This window comes from Neofelis nebulosa, chromosome 16, assembly GCF_028018385.1.
Source record: "Neofelis nebulosa isolate mNeoNeb1 chromosome 16, mNeoNeb1.pri, whole genome shotgun sequence".
Taxonomy (NCBI): domain Eukaryota; kingdom Metazoa; phylum Chordata; class Mammalia; order Carnivora; family Felidae; genus Neofelis; species Neofelis nebulosa.
The window spans coordinates 28,502,392-28,516,921 of record NC_080797.1 but is presented as its reverse complement, the minus strand read 5'-3'; the positions used below and the strand labels follow the sequence as shown (position 1 = coordinate 28,516,921).

At 53.2% G+C, this 14,530-nt stretch overlaps 1 protein-coding gene across 1 annotated transcript in view; it reads right to left on the bottom strand.

Annotated features, from left to right (window-relative positions):
- The window catches only part of SCN4A (sodium voltage-gated channel alpha subunit 4), a 45,015-nt gene extending 31,218 nt beyond the window's left edge, over positions 1-13,797 (bottom strand). Inside the window, exon 1 of the mRNA XM_058703242.1 lies at positions 13,692-13,797. The gene's annotated coding sequence lies outside the window, so the exon portion shown is untranslated. The remainder of the gene's footprint in view (positions 1-13,691) is intronic.
- Between the last annotated feature and the right edge of the window lie 733 nt (positions 13,798-14,530).

Sequence of the window (14,530 nt, the reverse complement as noted above, 5' to 3'; positions counted from 1 at the left end):
TGCAGCCAGAGCCTTCAAAGCTCTAAGATAAATGGTAATTCATGCCCTGCCTATGTGATTGCCTGGTGGTATCTGTCTCCCCCACCAGACTCCTCACAGCCTGGGGTTTGGGGTCACCACTGATTCTGGTGCCTGGCACATTGGTACAGGTCTGTTTAACGACTGCCGCCCGGTCCCCGCCTCTCTCCGCTCACCTGGGCTCAACCCTGGGCTCCAGACCCACAGATGGCACAGCCAGCCTGGCACCTCCTCCCGCTGATCCCAGCGGCCCCAGACGGACTCCTTGTCTCTCCCTTCAAAATCTGCACTTCACCCTAAATTTCTCTCCTGCCCTCTTCACCAGCCCTGAAGCCCCTTGGCATCTGGATGTCTTGGTATGTGAGAGGGAAAGTGCCCTCCCTGGCGAGGCCAGTTGAGGCACAGTTTTGGTTGGTGTATACCTGCTCCGTTCCCAGGCCCAGCACCCACAAGGCTCCCCATCCTCCAGGCTTCATCACCCCTCACCTGCTCCATCCAAACACCCCACCTGCTTCCCCACTCCCCACTGGGCTCCCCTGCAGTCCACCATCCGCACTGCCAAAGCCACAAATCTGATCAAACCCGCCTCCTCCTTCAGTGGCTTCTCACTGCTTAGCAGTGTGTCCACACCCTTCCACCTGGCTCCCCAGGCTTGCCACGATCCAATCCCTACCTGACCCCCTCCTCCTGCCCCACACGCGCCCATCCTCTGGCCATGCTACGTCCGTCCTCACAAATGGGCCAAGCTGTTTCACACCTACCCCCACACCTTTGCTTATGGTCTGCTTGCCTCCTGGAACACTGCTTCTTTTTGTCACCCCAGAGAACTTTAGTCTTTCTAGACTCAACCTCCCTGGGCACCCTGGCTGAATGGATTGCTTCTTTGTACCACCAAAGTGCCTAATACGGAGCAAAAAGGTTATTGAATGAGTCAATGAATGAATGAGTGAGTGAGTAAGTGAGTGAATGAATGAATGAATTCGAGAAACCCTCCACCTTTGCCCCTTTCTCCTGTAAGCACACCCTGTACCTAAATCATGACCAGAGACCACATCTGCTCTGATATCCCCTCCCCCCACCTCCTTCCTCAGTTCACCCTCAGGCGCAAGTGCCCCTTGTCACTGTGATCCTTGGGCTGCTTCCTGCCCTCACGCCTTTTTTCTGCATTTTCTCCCTCTCCTACAGAGCCCTCTGACCTCACTTCCCTACGTGTTGTCTCGGTGACAAGAGCCATCCTTATAAACCCTCCTCGAAAATACCTTCAACTCTTGCCTTCTCTCTCCTTCCATTCCACTCACCTGGGGAAACCCCAGCCCCCCTCTCCCAGCTGTGTTTCTGAATCAGCCCCTGGGCAGCCGGACGTTGCCAGAGCAAAGACCAGGCCTGGCTGGGTTCACAGGTGACTTTGTGGTTACAAACTCCACCTTTATCCTCACTTCCGCCCTGGGGATTGCAGGTTTCTCTGATGGTCTCACCTCACTTTTCCACTTAAAAAAAATTTTTTTTGAGGGTGGGTGATGGGTATTGAGGAGGGCACCCTTTGGGATGAGCACTGGGTGTTGTATGGAAACCAATTTGACAATACATTTCATATAAAAAAAAAGAAAAGCCCACATAAGTAATAGTGAAAAAAAAATTGTTTTTAATGTTTATTTTTGAGAGAGACAGTGAGTGGGGAGGGGTAAAGAAAGAGGGAGACACGGAATCTGAAGCAGGCTCCAGGCTCTGAGCTGTCAGCACAGAGCCTGACACAGGACTCGAACTCACGAGCTGTGAAATCGTGACCTGAGCTGACGTTGGCCACTTACCCAACTGGGCCACCCAGGCGCCTCTTGCTTTTCCACTTTTTGAGAAAACTATTCCATGCCTTCTCTTCTTTCCTCTAATCTACCACCCCCCTCCCCGTGATGCTCTCAGCTGGTGACTTTGCCTCAGTCTTCGATGAGAACATAGCATCGCACCCTATCTAACCAACAAAACCGTCTTCATGCCCCGCCCCTTGCCTTCACCATCCCGCAAAACTGGAAGAAGAATCACCAAAGGCGAGGCCTTCCACATGGGCTCAGCCCCGACCCCTCTTGCCTTCCCAAGGACCTCATTCTCTAGCTATCTTCTCTCTACCACTGTGAACCTCCTCCTGGCTATGACCAGGATCTCCCATCTTGAAAATAATGGCAGTGGTGACAAAAGCTCTCCCGGTCTCATGCCCCTTCATCCGTTGCCCTATTTTCCTATTTCCTTTCATGGAGAAGCTTCTTAGAAAGTGTCTACACCAGCTGTCTTTACTTCCTTACCTTTTGTTTGCTCTCTAACCCATTCCAACCTGGCTTCCATTTCCCCCACTCAACTGAAATGGCTTTTGTCAAGTCACTAGCACCCTCTCTGCTGCCAAGTCTGCTGAACACTTTTCTGTCTTCACCTCCCTCAACCTCTCAGAAGCATTCAACCCAGTTGGCTGCAGCCCCCTTCTGGAAAGCCTCTACTCGCTCAGCCTCCATGAGAGCATAGCCACGGCTTCCCTCCTACCTCTCTGGCTGCTCCTTCTCAATTTCTTTGCTTGTTCCTCTTCCTCTCTTCAATCTCTAAAGCTTCTCAGGGCCCAGTTCTGGGTCTGGATGGCATCATTCTTAGGACTGTAAATTGTGTTACAGGAATGTCGTAACATCTCCTTTGAACTCCAGACTGATATATCCAACTGCCTACTGAACCACTCTGTGTGGATAGCTAACAGGCATCCCAACCTATGATATCTGGAATGAAACATTTGCCTTCCTCAACTGTTCCAACCCGCAGGCTTCCCCAACCCAGAAAACATCTATCCATCCATCTGGTTCCTCCAGTCAAATCTCAGGGTGCCTCTTTGAATGCTCTTTTTTTCCTCGCCTTCTACGTCCAGCCCATCCAAGGTTCCATTAATACCATCTCCAAAATATACACGTCCTCCACCTTTTCCCCTTAGACCATATCACAATAAGCTCTCACAATAACCTGTTTCCTGATAACTGCTTTTGCCCTGCCCCCCTGCAAACCTGCTCCATAGAGCAGTTAGTGATCTTTTAAGAATAAGAAACTAATCATGTTTCTCCTGCTTAAATTTCCCCAGCAACTTCCTGTTGTGCTTAGAACAAGACCTAAATGTCTTATGGTAGCCTACAAGGCCCTGGGGATCCAGCCCCTGTCTCCCTCTCCACCCTGTCTCCTGATTCTTCCCTGCTCCCTCTGCCCCAGTCCCACTGGCCTCCTTCCAGCTCCTGGACCACTGGGCTTATGCTTGCCTTTGGCTTTTACCTGGCCCTGTGCTCCCCTCCCTCTTCACATGGCTATTCCATCTTATCCCCCCCCCCACCCCCACCCCAGTCTAGGCTCAAATGTCTCTTCTCCAAGTGGCTTTCTCCTTCTCTACTCTCTATCACAGTCCTCTGTATTTTCCTTGACATCATATGTCATAATTGGTAATTACTTAAACAAGTAACTTGCCTAATTTATTTGTCTAGACTGAAATGCCAAGAAGACAGGAACTGTCTGTCTAGGTCACCATGCCCAGTCCCAGGATTGGGCACAGAGTAGGTGCTCAGTACATGTTTGCTGAAAGAATGAGCGGATGAAAACTTGGATGCAGACCTTTCCATAGTTAAAATGGATTCCGATATGTTTCATTGTTTCATCCATTTGCTCATTTATTTATCCATCCATCCATCCTGTTAATAAGCCAGAAGCTAAGCTAGCCCCGAACAGGACTTGAAGATGCACCAGTCGGGCATCTTGCTTTCTGAGAGCTGGTAGTTAGGGGAAAGGGGACATGGGGACATATAACTATGACATGAGGAGAAATCAATGCTTACTCTAAACAGGGGAGGTCGTTGTGCTATGGAAGTTCAGGTGAATGAATGGCTACTTCCAGGTCAGAGAAGGAAAGATGTGGCTTTTCAGTTGGGCCTGAAAGGATGCTTAAGTTATAAACACAGAGGAATGGAGGGGAATAGTACTCCAGGGAGAGGGAGCAGCCAGAACAAAGACAGAAGCAGGACATAGGGAGATGCATTTGTGTCAGTCTTTGTGGGGCACAGAATCTGTTCAGGGATTGGGGGAAGGTGGGTTGGGCAGCTGGCTGGCTATAGCAGGCCTGGGCGTCTGGACTTCACCCTGCAACCCTGGAGAGCCCCTCACATGGGGCAGTGTGTCCACCCTTTCGATATGTCTAGAGTAGACAGGACAAACTGTGCTATTTCCAGTGGACACCAGTGGAGGAATGAAAGGTTTCCTGGGATATGTGCACGGTGGCTTCCTGGCAGGGACAAGCAAAACAATGCCCCATAGCATGGGTTGGGTGTCATGCTGGCCCATCTCCACGTGGCTCTTCCAGCTACAACCTGGAGTAAACGGGGCCAACGTGACAGCTTAAATCTTCCTTCCACCAGCCAGAGATTAGACTCTGGTCTCCACCCCAGTCTGTTCCTGAGATGTGGCAGCTGAGGGCCTGCAGGGGGCTCTACGCAACCTCTTCCCACGGAATTTAAGAAACTTGGAGTTGCAAGGACCCAAGAGATCAAGGAGTCCAGCTTCCTCATTTTACAGATGGGGAACCTGAGGCCCAGAGAGGAGCAGCAACCCCCCACCCCCACCCTAGATCATGCATTTATTCATTCAACCAACATTTCTTGAGCATCTGCTCTGTGCTGGGCTCGTGCTAGGAGCCAGAATGTAACAATGGCAAACTCCCTGTCCTCATTGAGCTTGCATTCCAGAGGGAGGAGGCAGATAATAAATAGGGAAGCAAATAAGATAATTTTAGAGAGTGATAAATGAGAGGCCATGCCAAGAATAAAACCAGCTCCCTGAGTGCCAGGGCTAGAGCCCGTTTAGCAAGTGAGAAGCCCCAACGGAACCTGCACTGAAACGGAAGTTTGGGCGGAAGTGGTGTGTAAAGTGAGGCCATCTTGGGGGCCTGGAGATGGTGAGCAGACAGGGGTGAGGGTGGGGAAAGAAGGGTGAGGAGTCGGGGAGCCAGGCTGGGGCCAGCTGTCCATAGGCAGGGAGCCGAGAGTAAGGACGCTAGAGGGTGAGGCGGCCCTTCTCTGGAGCAGGTCCAGCCCAGCATTGTCTTTCTCTGTGGGGCTGCCAGATTGGAACACTCAATTCCAGATATAGTCTGACCACAGAGAGAGAGGCCTTTTCTCCCCAGCCTAGACACCCTTTGTATTCATTCATCCCAAGATGGCATTCTTTAGCCACCTCCTCATAAGGTGGCATTTACAATCACTCCTGATCTCCTAATGAACTGTAGTCAGATTAGATCTTCCCCCATCCTATAAGTTGTGCAATTGATTTTTCTCTTTTAAATCCAGGTGGACCCCAAACAAAATATTAGCAAGTCAAATACAACAGTGTATAAAAAGAAGTATACACTTGGGGCACCTGGGTGGCGCAGTCGGTTAAGCATCCGACTTCAGCCAGGTCACGATCTTGCGGTCCGTGAGTTCGAGCCCCGCGTCGGGCTCTGGGCTGATGGCTCGGAGCCTGGAGCCTGTTTCCGATTCTGTGTCTCCCTCTCTCTCTGCCCCTCCCCCGTTCATGCTCTGTCTCTCTCTGTCCCAAAAATAAATAAAAAGCGTTGGAAAAAAAAATTAAAAAAAAAAAAAAAAAAAAAAAAAAAGAAGTATACACTACAACCAAGTGGGATTTATCCCAAGTGTGCAAGCACGTTCAACATTAGAAAATCAGTTGGGGCACCTGGGTGCCCCGGTCAGTTGAGCGTCTGACTTTGGTTCAGCTCATGATCTCGCAGTTCGTGAGTTTGAGCCCCACATCAGGCTCACTGATGTCAGCACAGAGCCAGCTTCAGATCCTCTGTCCTCCCCACCTCTCAAAAATAAACATTTAAAAAAGAAAAAGAAAGCAGTTAATGTAATCTATTACATCAATAGGTTAAAGGAGAAAAACCACATAATCATATAAAGAGATGCAGGAAAAGAATTTGACAAAATCCAACACCCATTCATGATTTAAAACAAGACAAAACAAAAAAACAGGAACAACTCAACAATAGTGGAGAGTTTCCTCAACCTAATAAAGAACATTTACAAAAAAACCTGCAGCTCGGGCACCTGGGTGGCTCAGTCAGTTAAGCGTCTGACTTCAGCTCAGGTCATGATCTCACAGTTTGTCAGTTGGAGCCCCACATTGGGCTCTGTACTGACAGCTCAGAGCCTGGAGCCTGCTTCAGATTCTGTGTCTCCCTCTCTCTCTGCCCCTCCCCTGCTTGTGCTCTCTCTGCCTCTCTCAAAAATAAACATTAAAAAAAAAAAAACAAACCCTACAGCTAACCTAGTACTTAATGATGAGAAACTAGAAGATTTCCATAAAGATCAGGAACAAGGTAAGGATGTTGCCTCTCACCACGCCTTTCCAAAATATATTGGAAGTCCTAGCTAATGCAATAAGACAAGAAAAGGTAATAAAAGGTATGCTGATTGGAAGTGAAGAAATAAAACTGTGTTTGTTCACAGATGACATGATTGTCTATGTATAAAATCCAAAAGAACTGAAAAAAACAAACTGAAACTAATAATCGTTTCAGGATGCAAGGTTAAAATAAATCAAAGTATAGGACTTTACATCCTACAAGTTGCCCTTGTTCATTATACCTCTTCACCTCTAGTCTTTTGTGAAAGCCTATCAGATCTTGATTTTTTTCCTCTCAGTTCAACACTCTCACAACTATGTATCTATGATCCTGACTGTCCCAAATTATTGGCCAAACACAGCTCAGGATAGACACCATCACCACCATCCCCCCCGCTCCCACCATATGCTTCTAGAACCTTCTCTCCTAGGATACCTATGCCTTCAAAGAGACTCTTTCAAACATCCAGAAACCCACCAAATTGCACTGTATTGGCCTGGAATCCTCCGATAAGTATCAGCTATGCTGTACCACCCTGAGATGTGAAAACCACTGTGAGAAGCTCTCCATACCAGCCTGAGAACAGATGTGACCTGCCCCTCACAGCCTTCCCTGTTCTCTCTAGGGTGCATCCCTGTGGATGCAGAGATGGCAGGTGGCTTGCTGGCCTTCCTTGGGCCCCAGTCACCATGCCTCTTGCCAACCAACCATGCCTTTCATCTGCTGCAAAGCTGCATTCCAGGGTTAGGCTGTTTTGTTTCTCTGTGGATTGGAAACAAGACTACTTTAGAGCTGCATGTGGCCAGCGGAGACCCCTCCTTAGCTTCACCTGCAGTGGGGGGCTCAGACTCACACCTTTCTGGGAGATTGAAAGAGATCAAACTTTTTCTATCCTGGCCAAAGACAGCACCAGGCATCTGGGTGGACTCCTTCCCAAATTCCTGCATTCCTATTGTGGCCCAGCTCCAAAACACAAAATAGAGCCCCATGCCCCCTAGTTATAAATCTCAAGTCACAGCTTTTTCTCAGCTGGGGCAGTCTGGGGGAAGGGGGGATGGGAAAGGGGTAGCTGTGTTGTTTCTCTGCCAGCACTTAGGGCTGAGGCGCTGGCAGGCCAGGGGCCTGGAGGAAGTCACCCCGGGTGCCCTCCCCTCCTGATCTAACACTCTGCAGAGGAAATCTGCTCCAAGAGGTCTTGGAGGGAGGCCTAGAGCCGGGAGCGGAAACCTCCGGACACTCAGGAGCCCGGAGAGTTCCGGAAACAATCAGGGTCACATGAGGGGTGTTTCTAGGCAAGGGGTGGGCTAATGTTGATTGCGCTTTCCATGTGGGGCTCACTGGATCAACGCATGCCTCCTCCTTCTTTAGGCACCCGATTTTACCAACCTAATTATGTGTCCTTCGCGAGGGGTAAGAAAGAGAGGCGTGGCCACATTTATTTTGTACTTACTATATGCCAAGGTTATTTTGTTGTTCAGGATATGTCAGCAGCCCCTCCCCCACCCCCACAATTAGATCCATTCTCTGCCCGTCCCCAGTAGCTCTCAAAAAACATCAGTTTTCCCCAAACTGCCTCCTCCTCCTCTCAAACCTGACTCTTTTCCTTCCCCCAGGGTGTTTCTGGTCGGCTTGGGGCCAGATGAAGTAAAAACCCACAAATGGGAAATAGATCCTCAAATGGACTGTGTTTGGGTTTTGTGAGCTGTGCCCCCTTCCTTCTCACCCCTCCCAGCTCATCTTTTGGCAGCCCTAGACTCCTTTTCTCCTAGAAGCAAAGGCCCAAGAGTGGGTTTACCCTCGCAAGACTGAGCCTTAAATCAAAGGAATTCATCTTAAGATGTAGAATTCCAACTCAGTCAGCTTGAGGAAGAGTCTGTTAGGAGTGAAGGAGGTTGGTTCCTCTGGCTCCCAAATCTCAGTAGCTTCACTCGGCATCCTGACATGCATAGGCCCATGAGGTGGAGGCTTCAGAATTATTTCTTGAGGAAAAGCAGTCATGGGTATGTTCATTGGGTGCTTCCTGAGTGTCCAGCAATGTCCCAGCTAACAAAGACAGAGGCAGAATTTGAATGCCGCTCTCTGACATAAATCCATGTGCCGGCTACTACCTTGGGGAACTGGGCTGGCCTGACCCTCACCTGTCTGTCCTCTTCAAAGGGCAGACTGGGGTCCTTGGGCCAAGCCCCTAAAATGTACCAGCTGGGGTGGGCACCTGGCAGGACTAGACTCAGGTCTCCTGGGGCCTCGTGTCAAGAATTGTGGGAATGGGGACTACAGGTCAACAGCTTGGTAAAGAGACTTCCTCGAGGTATGGGTTTCTTTGCACCAGTCGACCCTCATATACCCCCTAACTCCCTCTGCAGCCCAGTTGTACACACACACACACACACACACACACACACACGCATCACTTCCATGAGTCATTTCCCAGCTGCTCCAAAGGGTGGGGAGGCTGATTAGTTCCAGCCAGGCCTGGGGCTTCCTGCCCTCTGCTAGCTCGGCTTTTCCCAAGGAGCTGCACACATGACCACCAGTGCTCTATGGATGCCACCCTTAAAACCTGTGCGTGCACGCCCTCTCCTGTGAACATCTGGGCCCACCTCACCCACCTTTGGGCAGATCTACCCCCTGCACACATGCCTGTCTCCCCTGCCCTGCCTATTTCCATCTACAGTCTACCCCGGGAGATGCCTGCCTCTATTCTCTTCTCTGCCCCACACCCTCACCCTTCCCAGACCGTGGCTGACAGGCTTTTTCCTTCTGTGGGTCCACTGAGACACTAACAAGAGGATTGTTCAAAACTGATCAGAGCCAGGGGCGCCTGGGTGGCTCAGTAAGTTAAGTGTCTGACTTTGGCTCAGGTCATGATCTCACGGTTCATGGGTTCAAGCTCCGTGTCCGGCTCTGTGCTGACAGCTCAGAGCCTGGAGCCTGTTTCAGATTCTGTGTCTCCTTCTCTCTCTGCCCCTTTCCCACTCGCGCTGTCTGTCTCTCTCTCAAAAATAAATAAACATTAAAAAAAAAAAAAACTTGATCAGAGCCCACCTGGCTCCCACTTTCCTCCGTCAACCCCCCACCATCCACTTACAGTGAACTTTGAGCCCTCCCCGCTAGGTCCCCACATCCCTGCCAGGCCCTGGGGGCCCTGCCAGGCCCTGGGGGCTGGGGATCAAGGTCACCAGCATCAGGAAGAGTGGCCCCAGGAAGAGCAAGCAAGTGCTTGCTGCCTGTGAAGCTTGGCCTCTAACTGGAAACCCACAAGAAAGGCTGGTGGACTGTTCCTGCCCCTTCAGCCAGTGGCCGAAGGGGCAGGAACAGTGGCCCTGTCACTACCTCCGAGAACTTTGCTTTCCCCCAGAAACTGCTCCAGGGCTGTTTTCCCACCAGCTACCCTGATAAAAGTTCTTTCTCCCAAACTGGGCCAATCTAGAACTTACAGGCTTCCCAAAAGCCCAGAGTCACAAGCAGATCTTACTAAAATATAAGGCAAAGGGACTCTGTTTTGCTTTTGGTTTCACAGTCCTCACGGCAAACATCTATAAACCGCAGACCCTTGGAGCGCCTGGGTGGTGCAGTCGGTTAAGTGTCCGACTTCAGCCAGGTCACGATCTCGCGGTCCGTGAGTTCGAGCCCCGCGTCAGGCTCTGGGCTGATGGCTCGGAGCCTGGAGCCTGTTTCCGATTCTGTGTCTCCCTCTCTCTCTGCCCCTCCCCCGTTCATGCTCTGTCTCTCTCTGTCCCAAAAATAAATAAAAAATGTTGAAAAAAAAAATTAAAAAAAAAACAAAAAAAACCCCGCAGACCCTCTTGGAAGGGGGTCTGCCGTCCATTTTATAAAAGGGTCTCCCTCACCTGAGGGAGACCAGATAGGAAAAAATATATATATAACCCCTCCCAACTATGTGCCCAGAGCTGGACAGGGTCGTTCCGCTTCCTGCCAGGCAGACCCACCTTCTCCACCTTTTGTGGCTCCTCCCCTCCTTTTGTTAACCCCCCACCCCCACCCCCACCCCCAAGAGGCCACGTTGATTTCAGAGTCACAGCCTGGTAACAGCTGTGATAATTACCTACTAGTTAACACTTAGGGAGACCTGACTACTTGCCAAGCATTGTTCTGGGCACCTCACATTCATGAGCTCATTTAATCCTCACCACGGTCCTACTATTAACACTCCATTGGACAGATGAGGAAACTGAGGCACGGAGAAAGTAAGTAACTTGCCAGAGGTTATTTAGGCCGTAGACTGGAAACCCGGCTCCTGGGGCTCTCGAAAGAGCCCTTGGCTCTTAAGCACTGAGCTATATCACCACCCAAGTCTAAACTGGACCATGACCTTCTAGCACCTACCTGGTGGGGATGGGAAGGGGGGCAGGGGCACCTGGTTTCACAAACCAGTTAAAAAACGGAGTGGTGTCTGGTGACCGTTGTGCATTTGCACCTTCTGTTCATGCTAGGGCTCCTGGCAGAGGGCAGCAAGACCGGAGGGGAAGGGGCGGCCTTCCCTTCCAGGGCTCCAGCGGCTTCTCTGTCACCCCCTCCCTCTCTGCTCCTCAAGCCCCTCCTGCTCCTCCTGCTGCCCCATCCCCCCCATCGATGGCTGTTGACTGAAAACTGCAGGGAATAAAAATAGCTGTTGCTGATGAGGCAGAATGGGGGCCAGAGCACATGAAAGGCCTGGGGCAGGGGTGGTGGAGGTGGAAGGAATTGGGATTCCCCCAGCCCCATAAACACCCCCTGCAGGAGCCACTAGGGGCCATGGCCTGTCTCTCTCTGCCACTGCAGAGCTGGGGGCCCCTGCAGGAGGCCCGGCACCTGCCCCAGCCCGAGGGCTGCCCACTGGAAACCCCCCTGCCCCCGCTCCCCCCCCCCCCCCCAGTCTCAGGGGCCAGCTCTGCCCCCCACCTCCAGCCCTGCCCCAGCATCGGCGCCACTCGCTAGCTGTGTGCCTCGGCTGAGTGACGGCCCTCTGAGCCTGAACCTTCCAAGAGGAGTCAAGGAACTGAAGGTTTGTATGACCTGTACCCTGGTTGTTGACATCCACCTGCTCCATCCCCTCGCTTCTCCCTACCTGCTCTCGGGGAACCTCAGGCCTCAGATTTTTCATTTCCACTCAGTGCATCTCTTTCCTGTCACCTGGAGAGAGCCTTTCTACTCCTCTCTGTGAAGTCCAATCCCTTCTCTCCTCTCTGGCTATGCCTGGCCCCGGGAGACTTCTCTGAACTCCACCCCCAGTTGGGCCACCCCCTCCCCTCCCCGCCAATATCTACACTTTTCTCTATTCTGGTGGCCAGAGTTGCCTCCGAAGGCAGGGACTTTGTCAGGACCACCCCCATCATCCGACCAGGAGTTTTGTGCCTTCAGCATCGAACCTGGGGCTTCCCCTTGGCCTGGGCCTGGGGTTGGGGCCCAGAGAACCTGGTGAGGTAAGCCTGCTAGGCAGCCCTTGACACTCAGACCAGCCTATGGCTAGGAAGGTGACCCTGAGTCCTGAGCCCCCACTCCAGGCAGATTCCCAACCAGATATGACAAGCAGAGCCAGGCTAGGACAGGGCCACCTGGGAATTATCTTCCCAAAATCACACTAAAAATCCCAGCCGATCCCCTGAGAAAAGCCTGGGATGCAGATGGAAATGTGCCATTGTGTTTTATGTCTGGGTCCCTGCATCGCCCACACAACGTGATGTGGCTCCAAATACTAGTGTGATAACCACAACTGTCCACAACACGGCCATAAGGAGTAAGGCTGCCGATCATGGGCAGGGGACTGGGGATGACCCCAGAAGAATCTGGAGGGTCCTGGGAGAACCAGTGTTTCTCTACCCCCGAACCCAGCCTTGCCCCACCTGTGTCTGGTCATTGCCACCACTAGGGGGTCTCCTTAGCTCAGCTCAGGGCCCTGGGGGCAGTCGTGGCCTTGGTCATAGATGAGGGACAACAATGCCCACCACTGGCTCTTCCCCACCTCTCTGTCAGCCCCTTCCCCTCTCCAGACTAACCAGACAGGCCCCAAACTTGTCTCTAGCTAACTGTCCTCAAGCTGATTCATCCAGAGAGGCTAAATTAAACAGCCTTCAAGGCTCCTGTGGGCTCTAACCTTCCCAGGCTCTGGGGTGATTTATTTCTGTGCAGGCCCCCCGCTGCCAGTGTTATGGGTGGGAGGGGGACATGTTTAGTATCCACCTGGAGGGTCACCTCCCCACCCTGGGGCATCATGAGGCCTCACCAGGACCTGGCCCTGTGCCCAAGCAGGGGGAGGGGCAGCGAGACACAGTACTTAACTGGGTGGAGTGGGAAGGGGCTCAGGCCTTCTGTGCCACACCAGCGCCTTCTTGGAAAGCCTCAAGCAGCCTCCACCACCCCCCCACCCCCGGGCCCTCTGGGCAGGGACCTCCCAATCTTTTGAACAAATGCCCCCCTCTGATAAGCAACACCACACTCCTCCAAAACCCCTTCTCCTACCTCTGCTCAGACCTTCCCGCCTCTTCCACTAGCCACTGCTCACCCTCCTCCCTGTGCCCCCAGTTCCTGGCTCTACCAGCAGGGAGAGGGAAGGGGGCTGTGTTCTGCCCTGGCACCAGCCTTGTGGCCCCCGAGTCCCCTCCCGAATCCCCCAGAATCCCCTCAGTGCCGTGGCCCCATCTTCTTCCCCTGGCGCCAGGCTTTCTGCCTTCCTTACTTGTCTAGGGAGGGAGCCTGGCGCGCCACGGGCCGGCCGGGAGAGGCCAGGGCGGTGGGCAGAGCCTGGGCGGTACAGCCCGAGACGTGTCCTCTGCTGGCATCTCGAAGATTCCTGTTTCAGCAGAGCAAAGGAGCCGCCACCACCCCCCACCCGGCCTCCCGCCGCTCTCCTCCCCCCACAGCCCTGCCTTCCAAGCCACTGTGAACCGGCTGAGCCGCCACTGTGAACAGGCTGTTTTGGCTCCTCTGCTCTCCCCTCCTGAAGAAACTCAGCCGGGGTCACCCTGTGCTCGTCTGGAGCCGAGCCTTCGCCACTGGGCCATTTGTGACCAGGGCAAGGACCCTTGCTCAGAGCAAAGACAGCCAGCCAGGGGCACAGAGGGCAGAGGACGGGGCCACGAGAGGCAAGTTTGGGGACAGAGGGTCAAGGCACAGGCCGGGGCAGAGCAGGGCCCGGTGTGGGCAGGAGGACAGCGGTGCCCGGAGCGAAGTGGTGACTTCCTTAAAGCCAGCTGGGCACAGGGCCAGGGTGCCCCGCTCCTTGGGGTGGCCTGCCCTTGGGGTGCCGGCCGGGGCGGGGTGCGGTACTCACTGCCGGACAGGAGCGGAGCGCTTGCAGCCGAGCCTGGAGTGCCGTGCCCACCTCCGGCTGGGGCTGGGACTCTGGGGGACTTGGCCGGGGGGCCGGGCGGCGGGGACAGCTGCTGCCGCTGATGTCACAGGGTCATGAGTGAAACCTGAGGACTGGGCCAATCTTCAGGTGGGAGCCTGGGCCGTGCTTCCCTCACCGGGTGTGCTCAGGCTCAGCCTGGGCCGGCCGCACACTCTCCCGCTCACACGTGTGCACACGCACACGCACATGCGCACACGCAGCGGGGCACGCGTATGAGCCCGCTCACGCAGGTCCTTTCCCACCCTTGACGAACTTACAGGGCTCGTTCTCTGTGTCAGTCTCCTTTCACACTCACTGCCAGGAGTCCGGGGGGCACACGCACACTTGCTCCGGTACGCACTGTGGGTGTGCCCCCTCCCCACGCAAATGCCACACTCACACACGCTCAGCCATACGTGTAAATCACCCTCCACACGTGCACACAAACACTTGCACTGCGTGTTACACCTGTTCCCGAATGGGCTTACTGCTTACGCAGACACGCTCCCACACTCACACCAGGCTCGTGCGTGTACTTGTACACTTACAGCCGGGTGAACACAAACGTCGCATACCCTGGGCGTGAACTTTTATCAAGTGTCCGTCTGTGTGTACACACGCCCATACCCACGGTCACGCTCATGCACTCACGCATTTCCACGCATGTTACTTACATCCGTACTGTTGTCTACGTCCACACTCCTGTTCACGCGTACCCAGGGCCACCCGTGTGCACCTATGATCGTGAGACTTTCATCAAGTGTCTGCCTATCTGTACA